Here is a 17,957-nt window from a genome sequence, read left to right on the forward strand (position 1 = left end):
TACACGAAGTAATAATAATACTAAAAGCTAGAAAATAATTAGGTAGGTCCTAGGTACTAGTCATCACACTTCTCATCAATTTAGGGCGTTAATCAGACAATTAAATAAAAGCGATGGACGAGTCAAATTTCTATTGATAGTCATAAGTAAGACGAATTAAACCTTAATCAGATTATGTTACGCCTCACATTTTTAGAAATTTCACGCGCCCAACGCCTTTATTTGTCTGATCAACGCCCTAGATTGATGAGGAGTGTGATGACTAGTACCTAGGACCTACCTAAACTTTCAGTCATTCCTAAAGTCTTTGAACAGATTGTCACCAATCAACTGCAATATCAGTGTTCTAGTCTTTTATCTCCATGCCAACACGGTTTTATTCGTCAAAGGTCAACCACTACAAATTTGCTTGTATTCACCTCTATAGTTATGGAAGGATTTTTAGCGAACATGCAAACGGATGTCATCTACACGGACTTCAGCAAAGCATTTGATACCGTCAACCACGAGTTGCTTATTCATAAGCTTGATTTACTGGGCTTTCCGTTTCACCTATTAATGTGGCTGAAAAGCTATCTTTCTAACCGGACCCAAAAAGTCCTGTTCAAGTGCAATCTGTCGGAATCGTTCGGAGTTTCCTCCGGCGTACCCCAGGGAAGTCATCTAGGCCCTTTGCTCTTTGCCCTTTTCATTAATGACTTGCCACAGACAATATTATATTCCCATACTATAATGTATGCGGATGATGTAAAACTTTGCTACACTTACTGTCCTACCGATTTGAGTTCCTTGGATCTTCTTCAGGCCGACTTGGACTCGTTCCAATGTTGGTGCACAACAAATTTATTAGCTTTAAATTGCTCTAAATGTAGCAATGAGTGAAGCCAGCATTGAAATCTTATGTAATAGATGGTACGCCTTTGGAGCGTATATCTATTGCAAATGATCTAGGTGTCCTTTTTGATCCGAAATTGAATTTTAACATGCATATTTCATCTATAGCCAACAAAGCGTTGGGTTTACTTGGATTTGTTAAAAGATGGGCTAAAGAGTTCGATGATCCGTACCTCACTAAGGTTCTTTACACATCGCTGGTTCGTCCAATACTCGAGTATTGCTCATGCGTTTGGTCCCCTGTTTCTCAAAAGCATATAAAGCGTCTTGAGTCAGTTCAAAAGCAATTTTTGATATTTGCATTGCGCGGCCTTAATTGGGACTCAAGTCTCCACCTTCCTCCATACAGAAGTAGACTTCTTCTTATTAACTTACCCACTCTGGAAAATCGGAGAATATTACTGGGGGTATTGTTCATCCATAAGCTCATTATTGGAGAAATTGATTCCGCGGACCTCCTCAGCCGCTTGTTTTTTGCGGTTCCCCCTAGAGTATCCAGACACTACGTTCCTTTCTATTTACCCCTTTGTCGACGAAAATTTGCTAAAAATAATCCTCTTCTTATCTGGTGCGCGCACTACAATGACTTGTATAGCTGCATCAGTCTTGAATGTACTTTTGCCACTATACGTAATGCAATACTTGCCTATCTAATTTAAGAGATACAAGCTAATTTAATTTGCCGGCATTTTATTCCTTCGATAAAAAACAGGAACTATCTCGCTTAAGGATGGAGGAACATTTATCAACATGTCTCATTAAGAAGGAACAAGACAGTACTGTGTTGATTGGAATCTGGTGCATTCCAACAACGTAAAAAACATGCTTTTTCAAGAGTCACTGACCGGAATCGTATGCATTCCGGCAGTATAATCTTATGGGTCAGGCATCGAGCTGATTGGAATCCGGTGCATTCCAACAACACAGGTCATGTTACTTTTTTATGCCTTGTGATGGCGTATTCTCATTACACTACTCTTAGCACTGCCGGATTCCCATGACATGCTGATTGGAATCTTGTTGCATTCCAACAGGGAGATTAGAATCCACTGCATTCCGAAGTCATGCTGAGCGGAATCTGATGCATTCCGCCAGTATAAGATTTCGGCATAAGATCTTATTTCTGCTCATATTTCTTATTATTATTATATTCTGAAATTAAATAGTAATGTTCATTAATATTTCTTTGTTTGTAATATAACATTGTTGAAAGCTCGATATATCTTAAATTTTATCTTTTGAGTTGTATATTTATATATCTTTTATATTATGCAGTCGACCATAGTTTGTCGTCGACTTTAAATAATAAATAAATAAATAAATAATTATTTTCTAGCTTTTAGTATTCTTATTACTTTATGTAAGTATTGTTTTCAATAAAACCGTTTAACTTAAAAGTTTTTTTTTTAATTATTTTATTTTTTGATGTAATCCACCAATAAAGATTCATGAATGATACTTCATTAATTCAAGTTAATCAAATGTATTAGTGGATTTTTTATAGGGGGCCGTAAATTGTTTAGTCACGGGCCCGGAATTTCTCTCTACGGCCCTGTATAGCTCTTTCGATCCTGCCAAAGATCACTTCAGATGTTTGTAATTTTAAAATAGAAATAATATACTCCCCGATCTGAGATGTCTTATCTGAGCAATTGTTGTGCCTTTGCTATGAACTAGTTGTTGCTGTTGTTGTAGCGATAAGGACACTCCCCGAAGGCCTGTTGATGTAATTTGCAGGATGCAGATCCGGTACGTTCCGGTAACAAGTACCATTAAGGTACTTGGGGAACGATTTGGTATAACCACATGAAACCTTCTAGGCCCTCGCTCACAGCTTACAGCGGTCGATTTTAATAAGATTCACCATTAGGTTGTTCGTATATAAGAACCTGAATGCGGAAATAAAGTGTTCTTCGATAATAAACATCAAAGCACTTGATTATGCCCCTTGGAAAGGTTCTGGCCACTTACGGCAAGTGATCTCCAAAACTTACCAAAGTGACGGTGTAATGTAGGATTACAAGGCGATACGTTTTCACGCAAACAAAACAAATACGCATGCTTAGTTCGTTGCTCTTTAGTGCCATACAAATCACTTAAAAACTCATTCAATATCGAATAAATATCAATAAAAGCTTTCATACAATAAATTTGTCGCCATTGATAAAAATACTTTCTTTCAGCACTAAATTTTCTTCTTCTTCATGCAAAAAGTATTAAAATTCGTTATGGTCATTAATTGTAGATGTAAAACAACATTTAATCATTTCATCTTCACACAAAATAGTTGGCGGTGTGAATTATGGGAAGTAAAAGTTAAATATGTTTAGCAGTAAACAAATTAATCGTGAACGCTGCTTTTAATAGCAGCAATGGAAAATTGAGTAAGCTTTCGACCATTAACATTGTCAGAGGATCAATGTCATAATAAAATGAAATATGTATGCGAAAAAATGTGGTTTTTCTGCAAGTTGATTAACCGTTTAAGTAATATGTATGTGATGGTAAGTTGTGTTTTACTAACTTTTAAAATTCGTTTTCACATCTCTCCTGTGAAGAAGACGTTTGAGGCCTAAATGATCTGGGAGTGAAAAACAAGGTTTTGTTATGATGGGTTTCCGGGCATCAACAGCATTCTATGGTCGAGAGCGCTTCTGCGGACTCACAAAGCCACACACCTGGGAAACCATAGGTAGCTGGGAAACGAAGCAGGTAGCTGGGAATTTCAGACGACACTAAATTTATTGCCAAGGCCAAATATAACCCAAATAATTTATACTTCCAGCAACGACAGCATCAGTGAAATGCATCAATCTAAGCAATCTTAATGTAGTGAAATTCTTGATTATTCTGCACCTTCTGTTTTAGTTGGAATCGCTGAACTGTCGAATAAATAACTCAAATATTCAGTATAGCAAAATGTTTTTAATTTACACTACTATGGTAGTAGTACATACTTCACAATTAGATTACTCGCGTACTTCAGTTACAACGAGAGGACTATACGGGACACCGTAGTCTCCTAAGTTGGTTAAATCTTTCCGATACACCTATCTGTTGCTTTCGTGAGCGGGAGCTTCACATTCTCTCCGAATGCGTAGCTCGGGCAAGGCAAAGACTCTCCCATCAAGGTGGCGTGTCCCTTAAAGCACCATCACATAAGATTTTTTTCTACAGCATCATTCGCTGACAGATTAGTAGATTGCAATATTTGCATGGAGAGTGCCAAATAGCGCATAACCAGCGCCATCTGACATGAAAAAGTAGCAAACTTTCAACTTTTGTTTCAAGTAAAGCATAAGAATAATTTGACATTTGTATTGGCTAAGAGTGCTTTCAGACTGTGCAATTATTTTTCCTACTCGTTGATAGTTTTTAACATTTATCACAATTAAAATTTGCATTCAAACAAATAAATAGGAGACAAAATATTTCAGCAAGTATTTTTCGTGTATAGTGACAGCACTATTCTAGACAAATTAAATGAAAAAGGGCGGAGCCGCGCCCATTTTAAATTTTCTTTTATTTTTGTATTTTGTTGCACCATATCATTATTGGATTTGAACTTTGACATAATTTACTCTAAGGTCTTGTTATATTTACAAATGCAACATCTTGTGCGATGAATGAACATGAGAAAATGTATGATGCGGCCATTAATCCCTTCGTGATATGGAGTAAAAAGCCTGAAGCGGTACTTAAATACATTAAGAGCCTCCACTTACAGTAATGAAAGATCAAGCACTTACTTTCTTAATTGACGCTTAACCGTTTAAACGGTTATGACCTTCCAACAAGGCCCGCCAGTCGCTCCTTCTCACTGCCAACCGGCGCCAATTGGTCACACCAAGGAAGTTTAAATCGTTTCCCACCTGGTCCTTGCAACGGAGTGGGGGCCGCCCTCTACCTCTGCTTCCATAGGCGGGTTCCGATATAACTTTCTTGACCGGAGCGTCATCTTTGATTCGCATAACATGGCCTAGCCAGCGCAGTAGCTGCGTTTTAATTCGCTGCACTATGTTGATGTCTGCGTATAGCTCGTACAGCTCATCGTTAAATCTTCTTCGGTACTCGTCATCGCCAACGCGTAGAAGTCCATAAATCTTTCGAAGCACTTTTCTCTCGAACACTCCCCGAGCCGTCTCATCTAATGTTGTCATGGTTCTGCACCAAAAAGCAGGACGGGAACGATAAGTGACTTATAGAGTATGATTTTCGTTTGCCGAGAGAGGACTTTACTTTTTAATTGCCTACCTAGTCCAAAGTAGCATTTATTGGCAAGAGTGATTCTTCGCTGGATTTCAGAGCTGATGTTGTTGCTAGTTCCCAAATAAACGAAGTCTTTTACTATTTTGAAATTATGGCTGCCAAAAGTAGCGTGGTTACCAAGCGCATATGCGCTGACTCTTTGCTCGATGACAGCAGGTATCTACTTCGTTTTGTCCTCATTCACCATCAAACCCATCTTTACCGCTTCTTTTTCCAGTTTCGAGTAAGCAGAACTAACGGCGCGGGAGTTTAGGCCGATGATATCAATGTCATCAGCATATGCCAGTAATTGCACGACGAAAGATGAAGCACAATAGATCTAAATAAAAGTCGCAGTTCATCAGGGCATAATAATAATACTCTCTTAAAGCTGTGAGCTCAGCTCGAGGACTGTGATTTCTATTATAATTCTATAGTTCATGAAACTTAACTAAATACAAATGTTTTGAGTATAAAAAGTACTTACTTTTGTGTATTTATTGTATGTTTGTAATGCGTTGATTGTTTTGTCCAAGATGATTTGTTTTTATCGACAAAAGCTCCTTAATAAGATTTAGTAGAATGTAAACCAGTTTTTGTATATCATTCTTCGATTTTGTTGATTGCAAGCAAAACCACTTTTTGGACTGTTCGTGTGTAAATATGTCAGTATGTTTTCATGAGCACACTAACGTGTTTGCTCTCAATTCATTAAGCTCTTTTTTTATGTAAATTAATTTGTATTAAGACAATGCAGAGGATTTCAAGGCATCGCGATATGAAGTGAAAAAAAGGCAAAGAGAGCTAGGATAAAGCACAAATTTTATAAAATAACAGCCAGAAGAAAAGAAAAAATAAATAAATAAAAAATAAACTTGTTTAGTCCGAAACGATGAAGAGTGTAAAACGAAAAATCAGCTAAATAAAAAAAAATTATTTAAAGAATTTGTAAGCTCAAGGCCACACAGACTTGTATCTAATTAAACAAAAACTAAATAAATTTTTGTACTACACAATGCCTGTATTTTTTTTTATCCAATACAGCGACTTCAGTCGTCTACAGGGACTTGCAAATACAAAATTTAAAAAAAAATATATAAGAACACTATAAATAAAAAAAATAAAATAAAATTGAAGCAATAAAGGAACTGAAAAAGAAAAGATAAAAAAGTTAAAAGAAAATCTGGTAGCAGCAAAATATTATAACATGAGAGCCTGCTGTAAAAATTAAGAAAAACATTATATACCCAGTTGGGGGCCATAACATAACTCACATAAAGGATAGGTTTGAGCAACCACGAAACAGACTTTTATAAGTTGTTCCTTAAAATATATACATTTTTCAACACAAGCGGGTTATCGCACCAAATTTTTGTTACAGCAGGGAACAGAAAAATAGCAGTGGGAATTTTTATAAAATTTCGTCAATAAAATCTGTTTTGTATGAGTTAAGCGGGAGTTGCCCTTATTGCTTTAAATGTATGAAAACCTTTATTTGAAGCAATTTATAATTTATTTAGTAATTTGGGAAAATTTTAACAACTGGACATCAGCACGGACAAGGCGACAGCTGTTTCGATTATACCTTGTAAATCTCTTCAAAGCCTTTTCTCCCGGGAGTGGTATTTGAACCCGCACTCCGACCATGGTTGAAGTGTTACAAACGCATTCAGCCACGTCATGCCTTAGTTGTTGTAAACCTTATCCCAATTGCCTTCTTTGCATATTTTCTTCTTTCCATGAATCGCACGAGAACTTCAGACCTACATGTAATCGGCTATAAACCCACTACATTCTAGATAGCGCTGTCGCGCGACACAGGGGCCCTGCAGAGAGTCTGAGTTTTTATACACAGCATACAACCTCCCGGCACCAGAGCATCTTGGGTTAACCTTAGTCTGCGAACCGCATTCTGTTCACTGTTTGCAAATCCTGAAGCGGACTACATCATCTTTTTACTATTAGTACAGACGGAAAGAGGACAAGAAGTCTTATGAACAAATCCAGGGCCAACACACGCAAACTTATAGCAGTCTGCACCGGTCATTGGGCAGTAGGTACGCATGCGGAAAAGATGGGCATTCCGTATAACGACTACTGCAGAAGCTGCAAAGATCCAAATACCAGGGAGACAGTAGAACACCTTATGTGTAAATGTCCGGCTCTAGCTAGAGCCCGACTAAGGTCCCTTGGAACCCCGTTTCTAGAAGACCTCAGAGGGTTATCTGTGATAGCAATCCCGAATATTCTTAATTTTATCAACAACTCTGGCTGGTTGTAATACATTGACCGTAACATTCCGTAGGTTTTTTAGACGAGTTACATGGCATCAAAACGGCTTTAAATAGCTACTTGGGCGACCAGGGTCGCAGCCATTTCACCTACCTACCTTTAGACGGAGTACTCGTTGAGATACCGACACGCCAGTCCACTAGAAGGCTAGAAGCACGAGTGTTTGCAACACTCCCGGACACATTTACATATATCTATAAGACCCCCGGATGGCGGCCACCGTGGTGTGATGGTAGCGTGCTCCGCCTATCACACCGTATGCCCTGGGTTCAACTCCCGGGCAAAGCAACATCAAAATTTTAGAAATAAGATTTTTCAATTAGAAGAAAATTTTTCTAAGCGGGGTCGCCCCTCGGCAGTGTCTGGCAAGCGCTCCGATAGTATTTCTGCCATGAAAAGCTCTCAGTGAAAACTCATCTGCCTTGCAGATGCCGTTCGCAGTCGGCATAAAACATGTAGGTCCCGTCCGGCCAATTTGTAGGGAAAAATCAAGAGGAGCACGACGCAAATTGGAAGAGAAGCTCGGCCTTAGATCTCTTCGGAGGTTATCGCGCCTTACATTTTTTTTTTTTTATAAGACCCCCGGACTCAGCGCGCACGTTTTAATGCGAGATATTCGCTATCCAGGAGGAATATGCAAAACACTGCTATGTACAGATAGTACTGGCAGTAAGGCAGCCATCGCCAAGCGGCGGCACTTCTGGCTCTTAGGTCATAAACGCCACTTTCTGAAATTAATTTGCTCTTTTGCGAATTGTATTTACCTTTTTGTTGCTATACATCTGGGTAGAACACAAACAAAAAAGAGGGCGACTCTACAGGAATGTGGTAAGATTATTTCCGGTTTTTGTATTGTAAAAAAAGTGCCAAGCAAAACTGCATTGATGCAAACAGCAATGCACTACAACCAACAACAACAGCTAAAGCCTACAATCAAGAGAAAGAGATTGTAAACATCATGTCGCCACATCACTAAATATGTATGTGGGGAAGTGTGTGAATACATTTAAGCCCACACTCTTGCAGTCAACCATTGAGAAAACATTGTTGCTTGCAACAAATTATGGCATGAATCCCGTTGTGCTACAACCACCGACGAAACCACATAGACTTTGGTAAAAAGCAACAACGAACCCACCAAACCAGCAAACAATGCAGATCAAACCACTTGCAACAACTTCGTAACCATGCGGCTGATTGCTACTACGATTTTTGCTGTCTTTACCTTTACAAGTCATTGCTGCTTTTCAGCTTAGCCATTATGCTTTTATAGTCAATGTATGTAAAATTCCATACAAAGTGCTGCACACCTGTGCTTTTGCTTGTGAGTGAACGCAGCGTACACGCGCGCATGCGTAGGAATGTATTGTGAAGGAAAATGCCACAACAACAAGATAGGAAATGAATAGCGGCAACAGAATTTGAAATGCAAATTAGTTACAAAGACGTTTTTGTTGCTTATTTTTGTTGCTTATTTTTGTTCTTGTTTCATTTATACTTTGCTGACTGTTTGAGTGTACACTCTTGCAGATAAGTCGCGCTTCTAGAAGCAGGGCGCGGTTCGAGATTGAACGTGCGCTCAGTTTCATGAATTGGCAAATTATTACCGCTATTAGTTTTAGCTAGCGCAATTCATAGTAGCCTTCATTGAAGCCACCAGCGTTGTTACGTACGTAGGACCAACCTCACGCCGCGCTCTCTTTTCTTTCTCACGCTTCTGTGCTCTTCAAATTCCTGAGAGATATTTTAAGGTAATTTTACTATTCTCTATAGTCACATTCTTTCTTTATATATATATTTTTTTCCAAAATATAATTTATTCTTTTCACATTTCTTTTATGTGCCGTCTGCAGATGTTGAGGAAGTTCTTCTGTCTAAAATCTAGTCAGCGCTGGCTGCGCTCAACCATCGCGAATTGTTTGTTGCTCGTATCTAATTTCTGAGATTGCCGTTTTTTTATTCATATTTTGTTTTTATTTCTTTACTGCTTTTGCCACCAGCTCCACTATCATTTCCTCATTTATTCTTTCAAGCCAGCTTTGTCGTTGGTGTTAGCTATTCTGCTGTTTTTTTACTGCTGTTCTAGCTTTTGCTGTTTACTACCATCGCTAGTTGCCTTTTTTTTGTGATTTTCTTCTCTCTACTAAATACGACTATTATTCGGTTCTGTATAGATTTTCTAAGGTTAATGTACTAAAATATTTTGCACGTCACGTCTGCCGTATAAGATCTCATTAAAATTGTTTTTTTTTTTTGTTTTTTAATAAACTAATTATTTATATTTTTTGGTTAGTTTTCAGTTTTGCTTATAAAAACATTATTTTATTTATTTTGTACGACTTTTTTAGTTTAGTAAAATTTAAATTTTCTTTTGCTGTTATAATTTTTGTAATTCACAGCTGAAAAATTATAAAAAAATTTTACTTTAAACTACTGAACTTTTTTTATTTTTTATATATATATATTTTTTTTTCGTTGGTTTATTGTTTTTCCAAAACTTTCCCTAAAGCCTCGTTTATTCAACTCCCGTTCGACCTTCTTTCTCGCTTCCCTTTTTTCGCTCTATTCCCTATTTTTTACTATATTTTGTTATCCTCTCATTCGTTTTTCATTTCCATTACGTTTCTCAGTTTTTGGCTCGCTGCCTCGCTTCGCCCCTTTCTGCTTCTCCACCTTCGACGCGACTTTTACTCCTCTATCCTTTTTCTTTTCAGTCCCTTTTCCCATTCCGAACACAACACACTTTCTGTCCTCCCTAACTATTTCTGTCCTGTTCCACTTCTCACCTCTGCCCCCCTTCCTTTCAGCTCTCGTCCAACTCTTTCATCTTTTTCCATCTTCCTCTTTCAGGCTCTTCATCTCCTCCTTTTAGTTCCTTTTTCTTATTTTCCACCAACCGTTTCCCTATCCGTTCACTTCTTCAATTCATTTGTCCTCTCCTTTGGCATTTTTCTTTCCCGCTCCATCCCTTTTTCTCACTGCCTCTTCACCTCTTTCTCTCGTTACCGTTTCTAGCCCATTCCTTTTCCATTTCCACCCCCTAAAACTATTCTGCCTCATAACAGTATCTGCCAGTTCGAACGCTCTATCGCAGAATATTTTTAATATTTTGAAATCAATTCAAAAATATGTCGTTTTTGAATAAAATTCCTGAAGTAGATTCTTCCTTAAACATGTTCTGAAGTAGATACCGGAGCAAAAGCTTACAGAGCAGATTAGCTGTAAGGAGCTGTTTCGAGGCTGACAGTTTGTACGTGGGATGGGTACAAATTAAGTGAGGTTAAACTGAAAATGCAGCCCTCCTTCGGTAAGAATGCCGAATCTTTCCGGTACATAGAATCTGGCGCCGTGGGAAACTCTGTTAACAACAATTTTATACTTAAGCCAGGTATCAGTTTTATGTGTCTTATCTAAGCCAAATGCTGGCCGTCTTCTATTTCAAAGCTGCCTATCCGTCCTTCTTCGTATCTTTTCATTTTCCTATCCTGTCTTTATTTACTTCTCTCTAATGCCCTTTTATTTAGATAAAGCAAATTTGACATGCTTGCAGAGACGCTTGGCACCGCCCACTATTTCAAAATTAGATACAACTTAGTCATTAAGGCACATAAAATCGCAACATTTAAATGTTCCCATTCCTTCTCCCTCTATTCCGCTTACTAAGTCACGTCCCTGCTTTTCCTATCCTTCACTCTTATTTATTTTTCCCCCCTTCTCCATCCAGTCATCAACATCATCACTACACAGTATTGGATATTTACTATAAATAGTTGCGGAGATAAAGCGAAATAGATTAATCCTGAGAAAGGAGCGAATTTTCCAGAACCACATACTAGGTTAGGTTAGGTTAGGTGGTAGCTGCCCTGATAAGGATAGCTCACTTGGACAACACGAAGGTCCGTTGTGATACCACATACACCAAAAATAACGGTGACTTAGATCTAGCTACTTAGAGAATCGTTGGGTAGCAACGATAAAGCTTCGAATGATACCGATCTCAACTTTGGATAAATCCTCGGGAGATCCAAGTGAGTCGCGATCGAAGTACTTTCGCCTAGTTCTGGTAAAAGCTGGGCAATCAAGCATAAAGTGATTTGGTGATTCCACCTCATCATCCTCCATACAGCTGCAGCAGGATGGAGTTTCCAGTATACTGAGACGTACCACATGGATACCCATGGGACAGTGCCCTGTCAAAACCCCAATACCATTGATAGGTGAGCCTTAGTGAACCAAATTATTTCAGCAGACCTCCTGCCATCCACTGTCGGCCAGAAAGATTTTGCTACCGGGCCAGACGTGTTGTCTGCCCAACGTTTGCCGAGCTGACTCGAGGCCCTGCTATGGAGGAGCAATCCAGAGGTAGCCAGCGGAATCCCGAAATCCCTACAGCCATCGTCATCCGGTTCAGTGATACCGATTCGGGCTAACAGATCCGCTTGAAAGTTACCCGGGATATCACTATGGCCCGGGACCCAGATAATCTTAATTGTAAAATAATTCGATGCAATCGCAAGCGAGGTCAGGTGTTCCCAAACCACCCTCGATCGCACTGTAGCTGACCTCAAGGCCTTGATAGCCGCTTGGCTACTAACTACCTATGAAATATTAATGTACATATATTGGAACTTCCTCCTTTCTCGTCAAATTTGGTTTGGAAACAAACCGATTTCGGCGTTGTGCCGTGTTCAACTCCATTTTTTTAAGTAAATTCAAATTTTTTTCGAAAAATGGCTGTGAAGCTGACAAGTAAACAATCCTATTATCTTTGGAAATTCATAAAACGTTCCTTCACCCTTATCCACTTTTCTCCCTTTCTCCATCCACTCATCAGCATCATCACTACACAAAGTATTAGATATCTACTTCAAATAGTTGCGGAGAGAGAGCGAATTGCGCTCTTGATTTTCGAAAAAGATGAAAGCATTCCTGTTATCTGTTGTACTCGTAACATTGCCGTTAAAAGCATATCAATTGGTTTTTAAAGATTTTATTATAATTAATTTTATAATACATATTGTGATTGTTTCAAAGTTTCACTATTAATGTGTCTTAGTTGTGTATGGCTCTGTTGTTAAGATCTATATTTGTATTGTTAAGCATTTTTTTTTTTTGTTTTTTATGTTGATTTTTAATTTTTTTTTTTTTAATTTTTACTTTTTTTATTTATTTTTTTTTTACTCTTATTATATCTATTCCTTCTTAGCGACACACTTGTCTTTTTTCTATGATTTATGTTTTAATGAATATTTGTTTTATTGTTGTTGTTGTAGCAGTGCTTCTGATTGAAGAGGCCACACCTCCCAGGGGCTTTTCGCCTCCGCAAATATTATGAGAAAATACTGCACCTGAGAACAAAGCTGTATGAAGGAAAAACACAAACAGGTCCTCAGTGATATTCACAAAAAGGCATCAGTCTATATGCCAGCAATTGCACAGCGAACCCAGATAAATACCCTGAACTAGCAGAAGAGGAAAGCACTCTCTCCAGGTAGGCACTCAAGCTCAGCTTCGATCTGGATATGGTAACAGGTCAAACTCTTACCCGACACACATAATGTATGTCCTGCTTGCAATGTGTCCTCACATGACACCAATCTCACCTACCCGCGGCGAATCCTGTTTCATTAACAGACGACGACAAGCTCCTCATGGAACTAAAGGGTGGGGAGGGAGGAATGGCCTGAAGGTTTAATGTGGTCATGTAAATCGTTCCCGAGATGGTCGGGCTAGTATCTTAATGGTGCTTTGTTACCGGAGCGTACCGAATCTATATCCGACAAAGGATCATCTACATCGATAGCACTCCCCAGGGTTTTGTCTTTATCGTTAATACAACAACAACAACATGACACCAACCATCTTTTCAATTGCAATGTAGAACCAACGCCTTTGTAACAACCCTCTCTCTCTGGCCTACCCCTGTTTAAACTGCAAGTTTCTTGGAACTCCCGTTAGAGGATATTTATGACACTGCGAGACTGCTACAACAACAACATTTTGTGAGTGGTCACGCCTATTGGATGGGGCGAAGCACTGCTACAACAATAATAGTATTTTTATCTTTAAATTTTGTGTGTCATTTTTTCAACTATTTTTATCCCACAAGTATTTTTCTTTTCTTTTATTGGTTTTAAATTGCCTCCAATCGCATAACACTTGTTAAGTCACTTCAGCAGCGTTCTGGATAATATTTGTCAGTTATGCGCTCGCATTGGAGGAACAGGTTACACAAATTGGGTCAACTATGTACGCATAGCCACCGACTTAGCCACAGATACATATCTACATGTATAAATTCACACATAGCTACATATTTAGTCCATCAGTCGCACATGCCCGCTAGCATCGTCCAATTTTCGTTTCTTATATGCATATTCACTGTTAACAAAACTCTTTTTCCTTTTCTGTGTTTCACCAAATTTTAATCTTTCATTTATTATGTAAATTTAACTAAATCATTAAGTTTTTTGGGTTTTTATTATTTTTGAACGAAAGTTTAATGCATATTATTACCATTAAATTGTATTATCATAATTTTCTTTAAATGTGTTATTTGTATATATTTCTTTCTCCATTCACTTCGAAACAAAAGGTCAAAGAAAATGCAGGCCTGGAGAACGACAGACCAATCGACCGACTTGCATACATCAGCAGTGAAAAAAAAAACAACTTCAACATTATAGCTGCTAATATCGTTTAAGCCATAATGTATATATGTGTATACATTAGGGTGGCCACAAGAAATCAATTTTACATTTTCCGTTGGGGCACCCCCATAAAATATACAAATAGATTAGAAAATGATACATACAAAGTTTCAGGCCAATCCGATAATGTAAAACGTGCCTCATTGTGGCCAAAGTTAGAAAAAACAGCGATTTTTCAGAATAAATTTTGGTGTTTCGTCAGTAAAAGTGAAACCATTTATGCGAGGAACTTGACTCGTACACCATTCGTTAGGTAATTTTATTTGTATTGATTTTGATCTGAATAATACTTTTGTAAAACGGTAATTTTTAGCACTATCTATCATTTATCAGATCAGGTAATAGTGGATATCCCTAATTTTGAATTTCCATGCAAACGTCTATGGACATTAAAATCTTAAATGGTATACGAGTCAAGTTCCTGGCATAAATGGTTTCACTTTTACTGACGAAACACTAAAATTTTTTCTGAAAAATCGCTGTTTTTCCTAACTTGACCGCAATGAGGCACGTGTTAATATTATCGGATTGGCTTAAAACTTTGCAATAATCATTTTTTGATCTATTGGCATATTTTAGGAGGGTGCCCCGAAAGATAGAACAAAAATTAAAATTCACCATATATCTTGTAACCACCCTAGTATACATTCATACATGCAGCTGTATATTTAGTAACTGCTTTACAATTTTCTCTCCCTTTTTTGTGAAAATTTTGTTGTTGGTGTAAAATGCACATTTGTGTATTTTTCTTTTTTACCTCATAGATATACATAGTGTTACCACCGACTTGTTTTCATAAATTTTCTTCTTTTACCTCAGAGTAAACCGTTTTTTCTTCCACATAGACGAACTCACACATGCATGCACGTTCTTTTTTCAATATGCTTCTCCACACTACACTGCACTTTTAGCCAATTTTCTATATAAATTTGCCATCAGTGTGTTGTATGGCTATGTGTATGTTTGCACAATGTATATGTACTTTGTACTAACTTTTTCCCCGCTTATACCTTTTCAACTTCTCTATCTGGTTTAATATTAAGCCCCGACTTGTATTCCGTCTCACACAACCTTAACCGACGACAGGTAAACTCAGACTGACTTTGCTACCAAACCGATTATTCTCAGTTGCTACTCACAAAATCCAATCCAATAACATGAATGAGCCCGATACAGCACCTTCTCAGAGTTATTAACATAGTTTCACTGTGTGGTGTGCTGCGCGCTCTGTGGTTTAATACCCGGCTTCATGATCGTGCGTCACGTTGTTGTTGTTATTCTAGCTGTTATTTCAGACGTTTACTCATAATCAACAGTTGGACCTTACTAATTACTATATGTTGTTTTTGTCGATTTATTTTTATCATTTTTCATTTGTTAATTGTTTTTCATACCAAAGCAGGTAAGAGAAACAGGCAAATACTATCAGTGATGTGATCGAAAATGAGTACATTTCAGCAGAGTAGGTACATATTCGGTTCCGTAGGAATAATTTTATATTAAAATCTCAGATAGTTGGGTGTCGTTTTTGTGGGGAATTATGCTCAGCGTGCTTAAAAGGTCTAATTGCATATTGATCACCCCCGGTGGATCGGAACTTCGACGAGACCATATGCCTGCCTATCTTGCAGTAAAGAAGCCAAATTCCTTAATTTGCTTCACGAGTTGGTGTCGCATTCAAAGCACTGTAGAACCAACACCTCTAACGCCAATTTTTTATGGCCCAAAATTTTTCAAACTACTAGTTTTCTGGGACTTCTGCGAATAGATTTTTTATTAAGTGGTCGTGCCTATTGAAGGAGCGAAATTTCGTTCTTACAACAAAAGAGTGGAAACCATCAGCGAATACGCCATTAAAGCTGTTATCCAGGCTTACAGATTCATACAAGTCGGTTCTCTACTATTTCGGCTGAAAAATTAAATATTGGCCCTATTTTAGGAGTCTTTGGTGGATAATCTATCTATTTATTAAATTTCTACATCAAACAAAATAAAACGATAAAAGGCGGTTCCGAGGAAACCTTCAACCGCGGAGATAAGTTGACACCCATTTTAATACCTAAGAAGTTGTATAATACCATTTATTTTGCTCTACGGTGAACTACTCTTAACGTGGTATATACTAGTGGCATTTTCCTTTCTGGAAAAAATTTTACCTTCATGTTGCTGTCTCAAGTTCTAACTTTTGAACTAGGTCTCTTTGCGCTATGCAAAATGGCTCTCTTTTTATACTCAGCTGAGCAGAGCTCACAGAGTATATTAATTTTGTTCGCATAACGGTACCCCGTAACGGCATAAACTAATCGAGATAGATATAGACGTCTATACATCAAAATGATCTGGACGAAAAAAGAAATTCATTTAGCCATGTCGGTCCGTCCGTTCGTAAACACGATAACTTGAGGAATATTTGAGGTATACTAATAAAATTTGGTATGTAAGTTCCTGGGCACTCATCTCAGATCGCTATTTAAAATTAACGAAATCGGACTATAACCACGGCCACTTTTTCGATATCGAAAAATCGAAAAAGTGCGATAATTCATTACCAAAGACGGATAAAGCGATGAAACTTGGTAGGTGGGTTCACCTTATGACGCACATTAGAAAATTAGTAAAATTTTGGACAATGGGCGTGGCACCGGCCACTTTTAAAAGAAGGTAATTTAAAAGTTTTGCAAGCTATAATTTGGCAGTCGTTGAAAATATCATGATGAAATTTGGCAGAGACGTTACTCTTATTACTATATGTACGCCTAATAAAAATTAGCAAAATCGGAGAACGACCACGCCCATTTAATAAAAAAATCTTTAAAGTCAAATTTTAAAAAAATTGTAATACCTTTAGAGCATATAAGTAAATGATGTCAACATTCAACTCCAGTAATGATATGGTGCAACAAAATACAAAAATAAAAGAAAATTTTAAAATGGGCGTGGCTCCGCCCTTTTTCATTTAATTTGTCTAGAATACTTTTAATGCCATAAGTCGAACAAAAATTAACCAATCCTTGTGAAATTTGGTAGGGGCGATTCTTGACGATAACTGTTTTCTGTGAAAATGGGCGAAATCGGTTGAAGCCATGCCCAGTTTTTATACACAGTCGACCTTCTGTCCTTCCGCTCGGCCCTTACCACGATAACTTAAGCAAAAATCGATATATCTTTACTTAACTTAGCTCACGTACTTATCTGAACGCACTTTATATTGGTATTAAAAATGGGCGAAATCCGCCTATGAGTACGTCCACTTTTTCGATACCGAAAATTTCGAAAAATGAAAAAAATGCCATAATTCTATACCAATAACGAAAAAAGGGATGAAACATGGTGATTGGATTGGTTTTTTGATGCAAAATATAACTTTGGAAAAAACTTTGTAAAATGGGTGTGACACCTACCATATTAAGTAGAAGAAAATGAAAAAGTTCTGCAGGGCGAAATCAAAAGCCCTTGGAATCATGGCAGGAATACTGTTCGTGGTATTACATATGTAAATAAATTAGCGGTACCAGACAGATGATGTTCTGAGTCACCCTAGTCCACATTTTGGTCGATATCTCGAAAACACCTTCACATATACAACTAAGGGCCACTCCCCATAAAACCCTCAATAATACCTTTAATTTGATACCCATGTCATGCAAACACATTCCAGGTTTTCCTACAGCTGAGTATGTAATGTTCGGTTACACCCGAACTTAGCCTTCCTTACTTGTTAGATTTGAAATGACTCTCTGTTTAGATTTTGAAAAATATTTCGTGGAAGCACACGAAGCCCTGAGAAAACTGAGGAGGGAAAACAGGTCGACA

The 17,957-nt window shown here is 37.8% G+C and overlaps 1 protein-coding gene across 6 annotated transcripts in view; it reads right to left on the reverse strand.

Annotated features, from left to right (window-relative positions):
- Nucleotides 1-15,307, reverse strand: part of ck (myosin-VIIa ck) — a 92,426-nt gene extending 77,119 nt beyond the window's left edge. Inside the window, exons 1-2 of one of the 6 annotated variants that reach the window (XM_067764963.1) lie at nt 14,959-15,307; nt 5,630-5,860 (exon numbers count right to left, since the gene is read on the reverse strand). The gene's annotated coding sequence lies outside the window, so the exon portion shown is untranslated. Of the gene's footprint in view, nt 1-5,629; nt 5,947-14,901 lie in introns of all 6 variants that reach the window. The other 5 variants (XM_067764965.1, XM_067764964.1, XM_067764966.1 and 2 more) reach the window with 5 other exon arrangements.
- Nucleotides 15,308-17,957: the final 2,650 nt, after the last annotated feature.

The sequence above is a fragment of the Eurosta solidaginis genome, chromosome 2 (genome assembly GCF_040869045.1).
Source record: "Eurosta solidaginis isolate ZX-2024a chromosome 2, ASM4086904v1, whole genome shotgun sequence".
NCBI classification, from domain to species: domain Eukaryota; kingdom Metazoa; phylum Arthropoda; class Insecta; order Diptera; family Tephritidae; genus Eurosta; species Eurosta solidaginis.